The 15,316-nt window shown below is 49.2% G+C and overlaps 1 protein-coding gene across 2 annotated transcripts in view; it reads left to right on the forward strand.

Annotated features, from left to right (window-relative positions):
* The first annotated feature begins 3,323 nt into the window (after nt 1-3,323).
* slc27a4 (solute carrier family 27 member 4) overlaps nt 3,324-15,316 on the forward strand; it is a 34,317-nt gene continuing 22,324 nt past the window's right edge. The window contains exon 1 of one of the 2 annotated variants that reach the window (XM_060908966.1): nt 3,324-3,610. The gene's annotated coding sequence lies outside the window, so the exon portion shown is untranslated. Of the gene's footprint in view, nt 3,611-13,674; nt 13,763-15,316 lie in introns of those variants that run through there. The other variant, XM_060908967.1, reaches the window with a different exon arrangement.

Here is a 15,316-nt window from a genome sequence, read left to right on the forward strand (position 1 = left end):
TGTTCTGCTGTTCCATGCTGAGATGCTTTTCTGCTCACCACAGTTGTAAAGAGTGATTGTATGAGTTATGTCCTTCTTGGTAAAACATCTCGAACCAATCTGTCCATTTCCCTCTGACCCTCTCTTATCAACAAGGCGTTTGTTTCCACCCAAAGAACTGTAGCTCGCTCACTCACTCGATGTTTGTTTTTTGTTTTCTGCACCATTCTGTGTAAACTCTAGAGACTGTTGTGTGTGAAAACCCCAGGAGATCAGCAGCTTCTGAAATACTCAAACCAGTCCATCTGGATCAAACCAACACCCATACCACAGTGACAGAAAGTCACACAAAAATTGAGTTCACAATTTTTCCCGTTCTGATGTTTGAACATTAACTGAAGCTCTTGATTTGGATCTGCGTGATTTGATGCATTGTGATTTTATGCTGTCAAGGGATTGGCTGATTAGGGAACTGCAGAAAACAGCAGGTGGATGGAGGGGTATTCCTACATATAACTTCTGGTATTGAATGCAAAATCCTACATTACATATGATAAAGCCCATGAATGAATTGACTAATATTCTCTGGAATTCCACTGCAGATTCAGGAGTGGGTCTAAGAAGGCAGAAATAGGCTTATTATTCATTCATTAATTTGTGCATCTTCAGTAAGTGCTTTATCCTGAGGTGGAGCTGGAGTTTATCCCAGGAATACTGGGTGTGAGGTAGGAATATACTAAACGCTAGTAGAAGCAATTTAGCACAGCCAATTCAACTACTAGCATGTTTTTGGATAGTGAGAGGAACCCAGAGATGAGAAGCTCCACACAATAACCAGAACTCAGGAGCTCAGGTTTGAATGGAGAACCCTGGAGCTGTGAGGAGGTGATGGGATAAAATATTATTTCAAGATTAAATTCTTGAAATTCTTGTTAATTTTAATAAACAAGACAGATGTTAGAGGAAATATAACGATACAATTGCTTTTGTCATTGAGGTGGTAGATCAGGTTCAGTATGGATTTAATCAGTTAGGTGACTTTAATAATAAAGTCATTCAAGAATCCAGAGTTAAATTAAACCATTAATAATAATGCCATGTAAACAGACAGTGTTACTAATGCCTGGGGTGCCGTTGGTGTTCCAGTTCATCTCAAAGGTGTCCAGTGGGGTTGAGTTCAGTCAAGGATCTGTACAGGACACTCAAGTTTTTCACTCCAACCTTCGTACACCATGTATTCATGGAGTTTGCTTTGTGCACAGGTGCCTTGTCATGAACAGGATTGCACTCTTATACCGGGATTGGGCTTTCATGATGTGTCAGACTAGACAATCACAGTGGCATAAATTCTGTGTCTTGGTTGGGAGACTGGAAACACTACATGTTTGACTTCAACCAATCATCATTCACATCTTTGTGTGTCGTTGGGCAGAAGGGTCAGGGAACCAGTGGCGGTTCTAGACCAAAATTACTAGGGGGGCCGAAGTGGGGCCAGTGTTTTTTCAGGGGGGCACATATAAGGAAAAAACATGGCAATATTTAAGCGTTCAAAATGTTTTGTTTAGTTTATTTAAAACCAAAACAAAATACATTGAGCATTAATACAATGAGATAAACATTCTGTCTCAATAGCCTAAACATAAAATAAATTGTGCTCAATAAATCTTAAAACCATGTTTCTCTCTTTTGTAAAATAAGATTTCTATTTTTGCATACAGTGAACCTTTTATCTGTCCAATGACACTTTTTAAATTCACAGCATGAATTTTCTTTTTCACAGCATGAGACTTGAATGTACAATCACTATCTTTATCTAAATCACACTGTCATCTCACTCTTTATGTACAGCAGGGGGGGGGAAATAGAAAGAAAAAATAAATTCATATACAGTGGTCTCAGAATCACCCTATAGCATTCACAGCAGGCTGAAACACTACAACAATAAGATTCTGTGATTGTGACTCCTTGAGAAACGGTCTACAAATGCATCAAGGTTCAAAGCCTTGGACCTTCTGGATTCAATGCTGAGCACACCAAGATTGCTTAGACGCTCCTCACTAATGGTGGATCGGAGGTACCGTAGGTCTTCACCAGTTTCAAAGTGGAGAAACTCCGCTCACAAGAGGCAGATCTCACTGGGAGTGCCACAGCTATTTTGCATAGTCTAAAGAGCTCAAAAAATACTTCTTTATATGGCTCAGTGAAACGTGTCAACGCTACTGTATCTGATGGCTTTTCAATCAAAAAACTTCGGACGTGACAGCTGTTATCACTCACGTCCGAAGTTTACAATTCGCGCTGCTGCTGGTCTTTCTGCTGCAGGTAACAGTGTGCGTGTAGCGCTTTAAGAAGTCCGTGTAGAACACTCTGTCATGTCAGTTCCGATCTTCGAGCCAGCGCACGTCGAAATTAATAAATCTTATTATCTGTTCAGCACAGGGGCCACAACAGGGGCCAGGAGCAATTTTACAGGGGCACTGGCCCCCTCTGGCCCCCGTTTAAAACCGCCTATGCAGGGAACACATTGTAGTTGTCAAAGCAGGCTAGAAAATATAAAACATTTGGACACTTTTTCATCCGGGTGTCATGGTGTGTCTCAGACACCACATCGCTCTTCTTTGATTACTTCATCTTCAGGCCTGAGGATAGAAATTTGTTGGCCATAACAAAATCAGGATGAAGCATTAGTTCCAGTGAAGAGAAGCTGTAAAGCTACAGGGTAATACAAATACATTCTATACAGGTGTCTGCTTCCAACTTTGTGACAGTTTGAGGAAGAACCACGTCGAGATGTTGATGGTCAGGTGTCCACGTGGTTTTGGCGGCTTTTTATGCGCAATTGCGCAGCCTCTTGCGCAGACTTGACGCTCACGAACATGCACTCGCATGGTGGAGTGGTACGACAATGCACAGCTCCGCCCCTCCGCTCCGCTCCGCCCCGCCCCGCCCCGCTGTTCCTGACACTTTACACACCTCCCAGCACTGCAGGGAAGCCTGGCTCTGTCCCAACACACACAGCACTGCAGCGAATCCTGGCTCTGTCCCAACACACACAGCACTGCACGAGCTGTAGGGTGCAGGAGGGCCTGAGGCTTTTATGACTCATCTTTTTAATAGTGCGTCTATTTGATATAAAGGAAGCGAGCGCAAGATAAATGTATTGGTGTATTACCCTGAGCAGAGCCGCAGCCCTGTGAGGACTCTGCGGGGTTGATTTCGGTTTGAGACGCAGCCAGGAAGCACATTCTCGTTTGACTATGTCAACCCGAAGCACCGCCCACCTCATGGGCCTGACGTCACGGCCGATCTCCAACGCGGTTGGTTAGCGCACCCGTCACTCAGCCTGTGAACAGGGAAGAGCGGGTTTAGCTAAGAAAATGATAAGGTCATTGTGAATTAGCGGGAGCTTCAGTCAGTCCGCCGCAGATTAACAATAACAGCGTTAATAAGGATGGAGCAGGGGAAAGGGCGGCGCATGAGTCGCAGGAGTTGATATTGAAATAAAAAAGGAAAGGGGAGAAAGCCGCAGCGGGGTTCGGTTATAATCTGGTCACGGTGGAATTGAGCAGAAAGGAAGGGAAAGGTGTTGCTGTAACACACCGCGACGGACTGCAGACACACACAAGGCGAGGTAACGCGTTTTATCTCATACAGATCAGATTATTCCCGGTTTTAGCCACAGAACGGCCATTTCCGGCGCTTCCTTTATCTATTATTCATTCATTGTGCTCGCGCTGAGGCTGTGTGCGCGCGCGCGCTGTCCTCCTGACAACCTTCACCGGGTCCCTGTGAGATGCTCACACTCTCACTCCTCACTCACTCCTCACACTCACTCCTCACTCACTCCTCACAACCTTCACCGGGTCCCTGTGAGATGCTCACACTCTCACTCCTCACTCACTCCTCACAACCTTCACCGGGTCCCTGTGAGATGCTCACACACTCACTCACTCCTCACAACCTTCACCGGGTCCCTGTGAGATGCTCACACACTCACTCACTCCTCACACTCACTCCTCACAACCTTCACCGGGTCCCTGTGAGATGCTCACACTCTCACTCACTCCTCACACTCACTCCTCACAACCTTCACCGGGTCCCTGTGAGATGCTCACACTCTCACTCCTCACTCACTCCTCACACTCACTCCTCACTCACTCCTCACAACCTTCACCGGGTCCCTGTGAGATGCTCACACTCTCACTCCTCACTCACTCCTCACAACCTTCACCGGGTCCCTGTGAGATGCTCACACACTCACTCACTCCTCACAACCTTCACCGGGTCCCTGTGAGATGCTCACACACTCACTCACTCCTCACACTCACTCCTCACAACCTTCACCGGGTCCCTGTGAGATGCTCACACTCTCACTCACTCCTCACACTCACTCCTCACAACCTTCACCGGGTCCCTGTGAGATGCTCACACTCTCACTCCTCACTCACTCCTCACACTCACTCCTCACTCACTCCTCACAACCTTCACCGGGTCCCTGTGAGATGCTCACACTCTCACTCCTCACTCACTCCTCACAACCTTCACCGGGTCCCTGTGAGATGCTCACACACTCACTCACTCCTCACAACCTTCACCGGGTCCCTGTGAGATGCTCACACACTCACTCACTCCTCACACTCACTCCTCACAACCTTCACCGGGTCCCTGTGAGATGCTCACACTCTCACTCACTCCTCACACTCACTCCTCACAACCTTCACCGGGTCCCTGTGAGATGCTCACACTCTCACTCCTCACTCACTCCTCACAACCTTCACCGGGTCCCTGTGAGATGCTCACACACTCACTCCTCACACTCACTCCTCACACTCACTCCTCACAACCTTCACCGGGTCCCTGTGAGATGCTCTCACTCCTCACACTCTCACTCACTCCTCACAACCTTCACTGGGTCCCTGTGAGATGCTCACACTCTCACTCCTCACACTCACTCCTCACAACCTTCACCGGGTTCCTGTGAGATGCTCACTGCTCACACTAACACTCCTCTCACTCACTCCTCACACTCTCACTCACTCCTCACAACCTTCACCGGGTCCCTGTAAGATGCTCACAGTAACACTCACTCACTCCTCACACTCTCACTCATTCCTCACAACCTTCACTGGGTCCCTGTGAGATGCTCACTGCTCACACTAACGCTCCTCACAACCTTCACCGGGTCCCTGTGAGATGCTCACACTCGCACTCCTCGCACTCCTCACACACCTCTCACTCCTCACACTCGCACTCCTCACAACCTTCACCAGGTCCCTGCGAGATGCTCACTACTCTCACTCCTCACACCTCACTCACACTCCTCTCACACCTCACTCGCACTCCTCTCACACCTCACTCGCACTCCTCTCACACCTCACTCCCACTCCTCTCACAACTCACTCACACACCTCACTCTCACTCCTCACTCACACTCCTCACTCACCTCACACTCCTCACAACCTTCACTGGGTCCCTGTGAGATGCTCATTCCTCACACACCTCACTCACACTCCACTCACACCTCACACACTCCTCACTCACACTCCTCACACACCTCACTCACACTCCACTCACACCTCACACACTCCTCACTCACACTCCTCACACACCTCACTCACACTCCACTCACACCTCACACACTCCTCACACACTCCACTCACACCTCACACACTCCTCACACACCTCACTCACACTCCACTCACACCTCACACACTCCTCACTCACACTCCTCACACACCTCACTCACACTCCACTCACACCTCACACACTCCTCACTCACACTCCTCTCACACTCCTCTCACACTCCACTCACACCTCACTCGCACTCCTCTCACACCTCACTCACACTCCTCACTCACACTCCTTACACATGCTCCTCACTCACACTCCTCTCACACACTCCTCACTCACGCTCCTCACACACACACCTCACTCACGCTCCTCACACACACCTCACTCACGCTCCTCACACACACCTCACTCACGCTCCTCACACACAGACCTCACTCACGCTCCTCACACACACACCTCACTCACGCTCCTCACACACACACCTCACTCACGCTCCACACACACACCTCACTCACGCTCCTCACACACACACCTCACTCACGCTCCTCACACACACACCTCACTCACGCTCCTCACACACACACCTCACTCACGCTCCTCACACACACACCTCACTCACGCTCCTCACACACACACCTCACTCACGCTCCTCACACACACACCTCACTCACGCTCCTCACACACACACCTCACTCACGCTCCTCACACACACACACCTCACTCACGCTCCTCACACACACACACCTCACTCACGCTCCTCACACACACACACCTCACTCACGCTCCTCACACACACACACCTCACTCACGCTCCTCACACACACACACCTCACTCACGCTCCTCACACACACACACCTCACTCACGCTCCTCACTCACGCTCCTCACACTCACTCCTCACACTCCTCTCACACTCCCCACACACACACACTCCTCACACACACCACACACTCACTCCTCACACACACCACACACTCACTCCTCACACTCACTCCTCACTCACTCACACTCCACACTCACGCCTCACTCACACTCCTCTCACACCTCCCTCACACTCCTCACACACACTCCTCACTCACTCTCACTCCACACTCACACTCCTCACTCACACTCCCCTCACTCACACTCCTCTCACACCTCACTCACACTCCTCTCACACCTCACTCACACTCCTCTCACACCTCACTCACACTCCTCACACACCTCACTCACACTCCTCTCACTCACACTCCTTACTCACACACCTCACTCACACTCCTTACACACACACCTCACTCACACTCCTTACACACACACCTCACTCACACTCCTTACACACACACCTCACTCACACTCCTCACACACACACACCTCACTCACGCTCCTCACACACACACCTCACACACACACACCTCACTCACACACCTCACTCACACTCCTCACTCACACTCCTCTCACACACACCTCACTCACGCTCCTCACACACACACACCTCACTCACGCTCCTCACACACACACACCTCACTCACGCTCCTCACACACACACACACCTCACTCACGCTCCTCACACTCACTCCTCACACTCCTCTCACACACTCCTCACACACCTCACTCACACTCCCCTCTCACACACACACACACACACACACACACACACACACACACACACACACACACACACTCACTCCTCACACACACACCTCACTCACACTCCTCACTCACACTCCTCACTCACACTCCTCACTCACGCCTCACTCACACTCCTCTCACACCTCCCTCACACTCCTCACACACACTCCTCACTCACTCTCACTCCACACTCACACTCCTCACTCACACTCCCCTCACACTCCTCACTCACACTCCCCTCACACTCCTCACTCACACCTCACTCACACTCCTCTCACACCTCACTCACACTCCTCTCACACCTCACTCACACACTCCTCTCACTCTCACACTCCTCTCACTCACACTCCTTACACACGCACCTCACTCACACTCCTCACACACACGCACCTCACTCACGCTCCTCACACACACTCCTCACTCACTCTCACTCCACACTCACACTCCTCACTCACACTCCCCTCACACTCCTCACTCACACTCCCCTCACACTCCTCACTCACACCTCACACACTCCTCTCACACCTCACTCACACTCCCCTCACACTCCTCACTCACACCTCACTCACACTCCTCTCACACCTCACTCACACTCCTCTCACACCTCACTCACACACTCCTCTCACTCTCACACTCCTCTCACTCACACTCCTTACACACGCACCTCACTCACACTCCTCACACACACGCACCTCACTCACGCTCCTCACACACACGCACCTCACTCACGCTCCTCACACACACGCACCTCACTCACGCTCCTCACACACACGCACCTCACTCACGCTCCTCACACACACGCACCTCACTCACGCTCCTCACACACACGCACCTCACTCACGCTCCTCACACACATGCACCTCACACACCTCACACTCACGCTCCTCACACACACGCTCCTCACACACACGCTCCTCACACACACGCTCCTCACTCACGCTCCTCACACTCACGCTCCTCACACACACGCACCTCACTCACGCTCCTCACACTCACGCTCCTCACACACACGCACCTCACTCACGCTCCTCACACACACGCACCTCACTCACGCTCCTCACACACACGCACCTCACTCACGCTCCTCACACACACGCTCCTCACACACACGCTCCTCACACACACGCTCCTCACTCACGCTCCTCACGCTCCTCACTCACGCTCCTCACGCACCTCACTCACGCTCCTCACGCACCTCACTCACGCTCCTCACGCACCTCACTCCTCTCACACCTCTCTCACACTCCTCACACTCACTCCTCACACTCCCCTCACACACACACACACACACACACACACACACACACACACACACACACTCACTCCTCACACTCACTCCTCACACACGCTCCTCACACACACACACGCACCTCACTCACGCTCCTCACACACACACACACACACACGCTCCTCTCACACTCACTCCTCTCACACTCACTCCTCTCACACCTCTCTCACACTCCTCTCACACCTCTCTCACACTCCCCTCACACACACACTCACACTCACTCCTCACACTCACACCTCACTCACGCTCCTCACACACACACACACACACCTCACTCACGCTCCTCACACACACACACACACACCTCACTCACGCTCCTCACACACACACGCACCTCACTCACGCTCCTCACACACACACGCACCTCACTCACGCTCCTCACACACACACGCACCTCACTCACGCTCCTCACACACACACACACACACACACGCGCTCCTCTCACACTCACTCCTCTCACACCTCTCTCACACTCCTCTCACACACTCCTCACACACCTCACACTCACTCCTCTCACACTCACTCCTCACTCACACTCCCCACACACACACTCACTCCTCACACTCACACCTCACTCACACCTCACTCACACTCACTCCTCACACACACTTACTCCTCACACACACTTACTCCTCACACACTCACTCCTCACTCACACACCTCACTCACACTCCTCTCACACTCCCCTCACACACACACACACACACACACACACACACACACACACACACACACCTCACACTCACTCCTCACACTCACACCTCACTCACACTCACTCCTCACACCGCACTCACTCCTCACACCGCACTCACTCCTCACTCACACTCACTCCTCACACACACACACTCCTCTCACTCCTCACACACACTCCTCTCACTCCTCACACACACACACCTCACTCACGCTCCTCACACACCTCACTCACACTCCCCTCACTCACACTCCTCACACACCTCACACACACACCTCACTCACGCTCCACACACACCTCACTCACTCACGCTCCCCACACACCTCACTCACTCACGCTCCCCACACACCTCACTCACTCACACTCCCCACACACCTCACTCACTCACTCACACTCTCCACACACCTCACTCACTCACTCACACTCCCCACACACCTCACTCACTCACTCACTCACTCACTCACTCACTCACTCACTCACTCACACTCCCCACACACCTCACTCACTCACTCACACTCCCCACACACCTCACTCACTCACTCACACTCCCCACACACCTCACTCACTCACTCACACTCCCCACACACCTCACTCACTCACTCACTCACTCACTCACTCACACTCCCCACACACCTCACTCACTCACTCACTCACACTCCCCACACACCTCACTCACTCACTCACTCACTCACACTCCCCACACACCTCACTCACTCACTCACTCACTCACTCACTCACTCACACTCCCCACACACCTCACTCACTCACTCACTCACTCACTCACTCACTCACTCACTCACACTCCCCACACACCTCACTCACTCACTCACTCACTCACTCACTCACTCACACTCCCCACACACCTCACTCACTCACTCACACTCCCCACACACCTCACTCACTCACTCACTCACTCACTCACTCACTCACACTCCCCACACACCTCACTCACTCACACTCCCCACACACCTCACTCACTCACTCACTCACTCACTCACACTCCCCACACACCTCACTCACTCACACTCCCCACACACCTCACTCACTCACTCACTCACTCACACTCCCCACACACCTCACTCACTCACTCACTCACTCACTCACTCACACTCCCCACACACCTCACTCACTCACTCACACTCCCCACACACCTCACTCACACTCCCCACACACCTCACTCACACTCCCCACACACCTCACTCACACTCCCCACACACCTCACTCACACTCCCCACACACCTCACTCACACTCCCCACACACCTCACTCACACTCCCCACACACCTCACTCACTCCCCACACACCTCACTCACTCACTCACTCACTCACTCACACTCCCCACACACCTCACTCACTCACTCACACTCCCCACACACCTCACTCACTCACTCACTCACACTCCCCACACACCTCACTCACTCACACTCCCCACACACCTCACTCACTCACACTCCCCACACACCTCACTCACTCACACTCCCCACACACCTCACTCACTCACTCACTCACACTCCCCACACACCTCACTCACTCACACTCCCCACACACCTCACTCACTCACTCACTCACACTCCCCACACACCTCACTCACTCACTCACTCACTCACTCACACTCCCCACACACCTCACTCACACTCCCCACACACCTCACTCACACTCCCCACACACCTCACTCACACTCCCCACACACCTCACTCACACTCCCCACACACCTCACTCACACTCCCCACACACCTCACTCACACTCCCCACACACCTCACTCACACTCCCCACACACCTCACTCACTCCCCACACACCTCACTCACTCCCCACACACCTCACTCACTCCCCACACACCTCACTCACTCACACTCCTCACTCACACACCTCACTCACTCACACTCCTCACTCACACACCTCACTCACTCACACTCCTCACTCACACTCCTCACTCACTCACACTCCTCACTCACACACCTCACTCACTCACACTCCTCACTCACACACCTCACTCACTCACACTCCTCACTCACACTCCTCACTCACACTCCTCACTCACTCACACTCCCCACTCACACACCTCACTCACTCACACTCCCCACTCACACACCTCACTCACTCACACTCCCCACTCACACACCTCACTCACTCACACTCCTCACTCACACACCTCACTCACTCACACTCCCCACACACCTCACAACCTTCACCGGGTCCCTGTGAGATGCTCACTGCTGTCACTCACACACCTCACACTCTCACTCCTCACACTCCTCTCACTCACACACCTCACTCACACTCCTCACAACCCTCACCGGGTCCCTGTGAGATTCTCACTCCTCTCACTCACACACCTCTTACTCCTCACACACCTCTCACTCCTCACAACCTTCACCAGGTCCCTGTGAGATGCTCACTGCTCACACTCTCACTCCTCTCACTAACACACCTCTCACTCCTCACACTCCTCTCACTAACACACCTCTCACTCCTCACACTCCTCTCTGAGTGGCTCAGATGATTAATTATATTTTATCCATCACTTCTGGAACAAGTATGTGAATAAACACCTCAGCAGAAATGTGTTCTCAGGGTTTGTGGATGCTAACAGCACACCTGCTAAGCAGGTTAGCTCTTCCGCATTCAGCTCGTTGGTTAGAAACAGAATCCTTCTGTAAAGTGTGACGGTGGTCGTAAATATTGATTATTATCAATCTTATTGAATGATGGGGAGAGAATTGTTTTACTCAGTGTTTTGTTTAGGTAAAGTAATGTCTTACTGCCGGGTCTTGAATTTCTCTTGGGGATAAATGGAGCATCCATCTTTTCATCCAGCTGTCAATCACACTATTGATAGAAATATCTTTTTTCACTTTCCTATTTACATTTTATGGACACGAGTGTTTTTCTGGGAAAGACACCACTAATATATTTATTCCATTATAAATCTCTCCATGTAACTCATGAGGAAATCAATGAATTGTTTTGATAAATTTGGGGACTTTGTTTGTGAATGTGTCGATATAATAATAAGAATCACACGTTGGCTTGAAGATATGAAGTTTATCTTATGTTGAAGAAAAATTTTTCATACAAAACACATCAGAGATCTGAGGGACAAATTTAAATAATACTGTCTGGCATTGAACTCATATTCGACTCATTCAGTATCATGCTAGCTGAATGGAATATATCTGATAGACCATGAAAAAAAGCCATTATTATTATTATTATTATTATTATACATACACATTCCTTCCGGGTGTTCACCACATCTTTCTCTTTCAAAATTCTCTCAAAATCTTCCATATTTAACGAAACAAACCTGGCGGCCATGTCTGTTTACAAATTGTCACAGTCGCTCACTTGCTAGCGCAGAAGTTTTACGTCTCCAACATAATGTGACGTCATGTCTTGACAACCATGCAATATCGTAAACCATATTCAACACTCATTCTCCATTGGGTAGAGTGACGCAATACATGTAGGATAAGTGATGTGCTAAAAATATTGCATGCTATCAAACCAAATGAATGAAACCTGCTAGAAGTGAATAGAACACGTTTTTATTCCATGGAAAAAGTGTCCTGGATGTATAATAATCCCCAATATTTCACTCCGATGATGTCACTCCCAGTGTTTTCCCACATTTGTCAAAATGGCAAACCAGTTCACAATTAAAATTCTTTTCATTAACTCGCATGTTTTTTGTGGATGTGTCCAAATAATATAAAGAACATTACACGGTGGTGCGAAGATATGAAGTTTATTTTCTCGTGTTGAAAATGTTTTCGTGATCTCTCCATTCACCACTTGAAGATAACCTTCATATCTTTGCAAAGCCATATAATAGCCTCTATATATATATATATATATATATATATATATATATATATATATATATATTGCTCTTCTAAATCATTGAACTTTTCCATCTTTGCATAAATTTGTATAAATGTCCATGTTGAATTTATCTAGACTAAATCCATCACTTGCTCAGTCATTTGGAACACATCCCAGTCTGTCTCAGTCAGTGTGCTATTATGGAGGGATTGTTAGGTCTCATGTTGCCTTCAAGTTCGATCAGAAATGAAGTTACGCCACCACGATGTCATCGGTTTTTGTTTTAAAAAAAAAAAATCAATATGACCTCGAGGGCAGATGGGAAGAGTTAAGTGATAATTTTGCATCATAACTGTTCAGTTCTTCAGGTTCCTTCAGTCAGGTGAAAGAGAACTCGTTGGTTAATAAATAACTAAATGTTTGAACACGCACCACGCCACAATCGCCACCTCCAATCCTGTACACATGAACTTCCAAGGAGAATTTGAAATCGGCACCATTTATCATTTCTTTAGTAAAGTTGGAAAGTCGCTTCCTGTTCGCTCCATATGCTCACTACACGGGGTATAACAGTGCTGTACACCCAACCTAGTGCACTACATCCGAAACACAGCGCACATTTCTCACATTTTCTTCCTTGTCACATGTCCATGGTAATAAACATGAATCGGCTAAAGCTGATGCACATTTAGCCATGCCCACAGAACATCATAAACACTATCTGCGTCGTTCTGGGCCAGAAGGTTCAGACTGAACGTCCAGAAGGTGTCTGATTAAAGGACCGGTCCAGCAACAAAGGAAAGGTAGAGACTGGATCGTTTTCTGTTCTGTGTCAAATCAATGTCATGTTCTTGAGTGAAAAGTGGGTACTTTGGGGTTCTTTCTTTCGCTCTCAGTTGCAGTGCGGGTTGTGATTTAGAAAACGATGAACCGGTGAAGAACACCACGTTTTCTCGAGTCAGCAAATGGTTTTTGATTTCAGACAGACGTTGAATCAGGTGACGCCTCTAATATTCAGACACCGTGGGATTCAATCTCATGTCCTGACTGTCTGAGTTAAAGGAGCACGTGTCCGCTCTGGTGCGGGCGTGTCTGTGTTTGTTTACTCGAGCACAGGATGTTCATGCTGATGATTTCCTGCAGAAATATCGCCTGGTCCCGGTTATTCATCTCGAATTTACTGTTTTAAATCTGAGCTGTGTGAAATCCTTTGTGCGCTGCACACACTCGCTGCACGGGGCATGACGACACCACACACCCTACTAAGTGCACTACAGCTAAACTAGTGCACACTTTTGAGATTAAGCAAGACGACATAGTGAGAGACTGTGTCCTGTAGGTTATGTGTTTGTATTTTAGCACTGTTTATCAAGGTTAAAGTATTGGCACCCTGCTGCTGCCTGAAGTCTTTCATTTTCAACGAGAGCTGAGATTTTTCCAGGACCCAAAGCGATCGTTAGTTGCGTGATGTACGTGAGCGATGTTGAACTTTTATGCAAAGAAGAAATGAAGTGAAGCGCTTTACGATGTTTCCCATGAAACGCTTTGTTTCCTGAGCTGGTGGTTTAAAGAATAAATCACTGAACGTCTTTTCACTCTGTACATCAGACACTTTTTTTTAAATCTGTAAAATTCTAACGAGCCAAATGTTTGAGGTTCATAGATCAACTGACGATGATGCGTTTCCTGTTCACTGTGTATATACCACTGTATGGAAAAGCGACTGATGGCTAATAATAAATTAGGCCTATAATAAATTGCGGGCGGCACGGTGGTGTAGTGGTTAGCGCTGTCGCCTCACAGCAAGAAGGTCCTGGGTTCGAGCCCCGGGGCCGGCGAGGGCCTTTCTGTGTGGAGTTTGCATGTTCTCCCCGTGTCCGCGTGGGTTTCCTCCGGGTGCTCCGGTTTCCCCCACAGTCCAAAGACATGCAGGTTAGGTTAACTGGTGACTCTAGATTGACCGTAGGTGTGAATGTGAGTGTGGATGGTTGTCTGTGTCTATGTGTCAGCCCTGTGATGACCTGGCGACTTGTCCAGGGTGTACCCCGCCTTTCGCCCGTAGTCGGCTGGGATAGGCTCCAGCTCGCCTGCGACCCTGTAGAAGGATAAAGCGGCTAGAGATAATGAGATGAGATAAATTGCATGTCTTTAACATGAAATAAGTGATGTACAGTATATTAGTTTAAATATATAAATGTTTAATATTTATTATGTATTTAAGTTATGTTTAAGTCTATATATTTTAAATATAATTTTTAAAAAGTGCTGTTCTTCCAAATGTGCTGACGGTGCTAAAGGAAACGCAGTGACGTGATGGTGGATGAAATGTGTGATGTGATGGAAAAGTAGAGCCTCCT

Source organism: Neoarius graeffei, chromosome 25 (assembly GCF_027579695.1).
Source record: "Neoarius graeffei isolate fNeoGra1 chromosome 25, fNeoGra1.pri, whole genome shotgun sequence".
NCBI lineage: Eukaryota > Metazoa > Chordata > Actinopteri > Siluriformes > Ariidae > Neoarius > Neoarius graeffei.